The sequence below is a fragment of the Sciurus carolinensis genome, chromosome 3 (genome assembly GCF_902686445.1).
Source record: "Sciurus carolinensis chromosome 3, mSciCar1.2, whole genome shotgun sequence".
Taxonomy (NCBI): domain Eukaryota; kingdom Metazoa; phylum Chordata; class Mammalia; order Rodentia; family Sciuridae; genus Sciurus; species Sciurus carolinensis.
The window spans coordinates 35,727,913-35,733,111 of record NC_062215.1 but is presented as its reverse complement, the minus strand read 5'-3'; the positions used below and the strand labels follow the sequence as shown (position 1 = coordinate 35,733,111).

The following is a 5,199-nucleotide window of genomic DNA, read 5'->3' as shown; positions in this document are numbered from 1 at the left end:
CCAAAATTCCATATATCATACAAGAATGCAGTAGGTACATTATTATTTGAAAAAAATATATGTATATATGTTTTATAAAATAAATATAAATACATAATTATATATTTTTTTAATCTTTTAAAAATTTTTAGTTGTGGATAGACACAATACCTGTATTATTTATTTATTTTTATGTGGTGCTGAGGATCAAACCCAGTGTCTCACACGTTAGGCAAACACCCTACCACTTACCCACAACCCCAACCCACTACTGTATGTGAATATATACATGTATTTTTATTTATATGGAATGTTTGTGACTGTTTCTCCTCAACCCTAAGGTCACAATTATCTATAGTCAATTAAACCAATTAGGTTCTTTAACTTGTGGTGGTCCAGTGTGCAATGGCTACAAACAGTAGACTCCTTGGTAGCCATATAGTTTTTATGGATTGCCCGAAGGGACCTTGGAGACAGTCCTTTCCATTGTACATTCTGTGTCTGATCTTCTGCTGTTCTCAGTCTAGGCTCCAGACAGGTATGCAGGTTGCCTTTGGGAAGCCCCAAGGCACAGTGGCAAGGATTCACTTTGGCTAAGCCATTGTGTCCATCTGCACCAAGCTGAAAAACAAGCAGCATATGATTGAGTCTCTAAATAGGACCCAGTTCTATTTCCCCGGCCACCAGAAGATTCACATTTCAAAGAAGTAGGGGTTTACCAAATTTAATGCAGATGAATTTGAAGACACAGCTGAGAGGCAGCTTATTATTGTTGTTTGTAGGGTCAAATACTTCCCCAGTTGTGGTCTCCTGGACAAGTAGTGGGCCCTGCCCTCATGAGAATTCCACTATGCTACCTTCTCCTTTAATCATGGCCACCAATACATTTTACTCCTTTAAAAAAAAACAAAAACAAAGGTAACAATTAAAAACTCTGGAAATCTTTTAAACAAAGCTAAGAGACTTCAAACACAGAGCACTTTTTTAAATTTATTTTTATTGTAAACAAATGGTATACATGTTGTTTCTGTTTGTACATGGAGTAACAGCATACCATTTGCATAATCATACATTTACATAGGGTAATGATGTTTGATTCATTCTGTTATTTTTTCCTTCCCCCCCACCCCTCCCACCCCTCTTTTCCCTCTATACAGTCCCTCCTTCCTCCATTCTTGCCCCCCCTCTCACCCCTCATTATGTGTCATCATCCGCTTATCAGTGAGATCATTCGCCTTTTGGATTTTTGAGATTGGCTTATCTCACTTAGCATGATATTCTCCAATTTCACCCATTTGCCTGCAAATGCTATAATTTTATCATTCTTTATAGCTGAGTAATATTCCATTGTATATATTTACCACAGTTTCTTTATCCATTCATCAATTGAAGGACATCTAGGTTGGTTCCACAGTCTGGCTATTGTGAATTGAGCAGCTATGAACATTGATGTGGCTGTATCTCTGTAGTATGCTGATTTTAAGTCCTTTGGGTATAGGCCAAGGAGTGGGATAGCTGGGTCAAATGGTGGTTCTATTCCAAATTTTCTAAGGAATCTCCACAATGCTTTAGAGTGGCTACACTAATTTGCAGCCCCACCAGCAATGTATGAGTGTACCTTTCCCCCCACATCCTCTCCAACACCTATTGTTGCTTGTATTCTTGATAATCACCATTCTAATTGGGGTGAGATGGAATCTTAGTGTAGTTTTGATTTGCATTTCTATTATTACTAAAGATGGTGAACATTTTTTCATATGTTTGTTGATTGCTTGTAGATCTTCTGTGAAGTGTCCATTCATTTCTTTAGCCCATTTGTTGATTGGGTTATTTGTATTCTTCGTGTAGAGTTTTTTGAGTTCTTTATATATTCTGGAAATTAGTGCTCTATCTGAAGTATGAGTGGCAAAGATATTCTCCCACTCTGTAGGCTCTCTCTTTGCATTGCTGATAGTTTCCTTCGCTGAGAGAAAGCTATTTAGTTTGAATCTATCCCAGTTATTGATTCTTGCTTTTATTTCTTGTGCTATGGGAGTCCTCTTAAGGAAGTCTGATCCTTAGCCAACAAGGTGAAGATTTGGACCTACTTTTTCTTCTATAAGATGCAGGGTCTCTGGTCTGATTTCAAGGTCCTAGATCCATTGTGAGTTGATTTTTGTGCAGGGTGAGAGATATGGGTTTAGTTTCATTCTGTTGCATATGGACTTCCAGTTTTCCCAGCACCATTTATTGAAGAGGCTATCTTTTCTCCATGGCATATTTTTGGCCCCTTTGTCTAGTATGAGAAAATTGTATTTATTTGGGTTTGTGTCCGTGTCCTCTATTCTGTACCATTGATCTACCTGTTTATTTTGGTGCCAATACCATGCTGTTTTTGTTACTATTGCTTTGTAGTATAGTTGAAGTTCTGGTATTGCAATACCCCCTGCTTCATTCTTCCTGCTAAGGATTGTTTCTTATTCTTCCAGATGAATTTCACGATTGCTTGCTCTATTTCTGTAAGGTACATCATTGGGATTTTAATTGGAATTGCATTGAATCTGTATAGTACTTTTGGTAGTATGGTCATTTTGACAATATTAATTCTGCCTATCCAAGAACATGGGAGATCTTTCCATCTTCTAAGGTCTTCCTCAATTTCTTTCTTCAATGTTTTGTAGTTTTCGTTGTAGAGATCTTTTACCTCTTTGGTTAGATTGATTCCCAAGTATTTTATTTTTTTTGAGGCTATTGCAAATGGAGTTGTTTTCCTCATTTCCCTTTCAGCTGTTTTGTCGCTTGCATATAAAAATGCTTTAGACTTATGCGTGTTGATTTTATAGCCTGCTATTTTACTGAATTCATTGATGAGGTCTAGAAGTTTTCTGGAGGAGTTTTTTGGATCCTCTAAATACAGAATCATGTCATCAGCAAATAGTGACAGCTTAAGTACCTCTTTTCCTATTCATATCCCTTTAATTTCTTTAGTCTGCCTAATTGCTCTGGCTAGAGTTTCGAGGACAATGTTGAATAGAAGTGGTGAAAGAGGACATCCCTGTCTTGGTCCCATTTTTAAAGGGAATGGTTTTAGCTTTTCTCCATTAAGAATGATGTTGGCCATGGGTTTAGCATAAATAGCCTTTACAATGTTCAGATATGTTCCTACTATCCCTATTTTTTCTAGTGTTTTGAGCATGAAGGGGAAACACAGAGCACTTACAGAATGGATCCTTGAATTTCTTTTTTTTTTTTTTTTTGTACTGGAGATTGAGCCAAGAGGCATCTTTACCACTCAGTCACACACAATCTCAGCCCTTTTTATTTTGAGACAGGGTCTCACTAAATTGCTTAGGACCTCACTAAGTTGCTGAGGTTGGCCTTGAACTTGGAGAGCTTCCTCTTCAGCATCCCAAGCTGTTGGGATTAGGTGTGTGCGATCATACTTGTTTGTTTCTTTTTTTTTTTTTTTTCCAAAAGATTCAGATGTTTATTACTGAACCAACTGAAGCTGGTACTACACTGCTTTCATAGCTAAGGAAAGATTAGCTTCCCAGTTAAATAAGCCCATCTGTTCTAATAGTGATGACATTTTCAGCTTTACCTGGATGACATTTTCAGCTTGACCTGGTACAATGATCATAACCATGAAACAGCATAAATACACATACCATCTCATGTGGAAGTCCCTGTTGACCTACCTTGGTTCTCCTTCAATGTTTCCTCTTAGTGTTGTACCTGATTTTATTATTGGTTTCCATCTGAATCCATTGGGAAATGGGATGATTTTTCTTTTGCTTTTCATCAGGAATTTGTTGATCCTGAAAGTCTTGTGAGAAGACCCAGTGAGGAATGGAATGGAATCAAGTCCGCACACCACAGTGGGAAAAATTCCATTTTTTTTTTTGTACTAGGAATTGAACCCAGGGGTACTCAACCACTGAGCCACCTCCCCAGCCCTTTTTATATTTTATTTAGTGACAGGGTCTCACTAAGTTGCTTAGGGTCTTGATAAGTTCCTGAGGCTGGATTTGATATTTTGATCCTCCTGCCTCAGTCTCCTGAGCTGCTGGGATTACAGGTGTGCACCACCTTGCCCAGCTCTGAAATCTTCTTTTGAGAAACATCAGGGGAAAACTGAAACCAAATTTCTTAGTTTACGTAGAAAACTTCCTTGAAACGCAGGCAAGTACTTGAAGCTTTAAATTATCTGTGACTCTACCTTACAGAGTGTCACGGCAGCCCATGACAACACTTTCTTGTGTCTTCCCCTGTGTTGCTCTATCCTTGGCTTGATGGAATGGTGCATTTCCCCCTCCCTGCTAACCAGTAATTTCACACTTAAATTTCAACTATTGGAAATAACACAAATAAATACCTATCAAAGGTTGTGTGGGAGCTGGGGTTGTGGCTCAGTGGTGGATTGCTTGCCTAGCACTTGTGAGGCCCTCGGTTTGATTCTCAGCACTGCATATAAATAAATAAAATAAAGGTTCATTGATAACTAAAAAAATATTTTTTTAAAAATATTATGTGGTGGGGTAGACTGGTTCAATCTCCAGCAGAGAGAAATTTTTTGCTTATTGCAGTACTAGAATTTGAACCCAGGGGCACTTGTACCACTGAGTTATATTCCCAGCCCATTTTTTAAAAATTTTTATTTTGTTTTAAAATTTGAGACAGGGTCTTGCTAAATTACCAACACTGGCCTCAGTCAGTCTCAGCCAATCCTCCTGTCTCAGCCTCCTGATTCACTGGGATTACAGATATGTGCCACTGTGCTCAGAATGAATTATGGTTTCTGATGAGAAAATTTCAAAAGTTATGAGAAGAGCCTGTGGAACACCCTCTGAGCTTCTGAATTATATCCCCTCCACCCATCTTTGCTTTCAGACACAACTGTGATAGACAGTTCCATGGAAGCTCAGAGGTGGCTAGCGCTGACAATGCTCATGAGCAGTAAGGTACATCTTATGCTTTCTGCCCAGGGACTTTCTCCAGTGAGTCTGTTAGACCCATAGACAAGTGCAGTCCAGTATAATTCTCATTCAAAGAAGGATTGAAGGGCTGGGGCTGTAGCTCAGTGGCAGAGCAATTGCCTGGCATGTGTGAGGCACTGGTTTCAATCCTCAGCACCACATAAAAATAAACAAAGGCATTCTGTCCATTTACAACTACACACACACACACAGGAGGATTGGAGTGGATTATGATCCTGTCTCCCATCTTTCAGAAGGACCATTC

At 38.8% G+C, this 5,199-nt stretch overlaps 1 pseudogene; it reads left to right on the top strand.

Moving 5' to 3' along the window:
• Positions 1 to 331: 331 nt before the first annotated feature.
• On the top strand, positions 332 to 458 carry LOC124981528 (uncharacterized; annotated as a pseudogene).
• Positions 459 to 5,199: the final 4,741 nt, after the last annotated feature.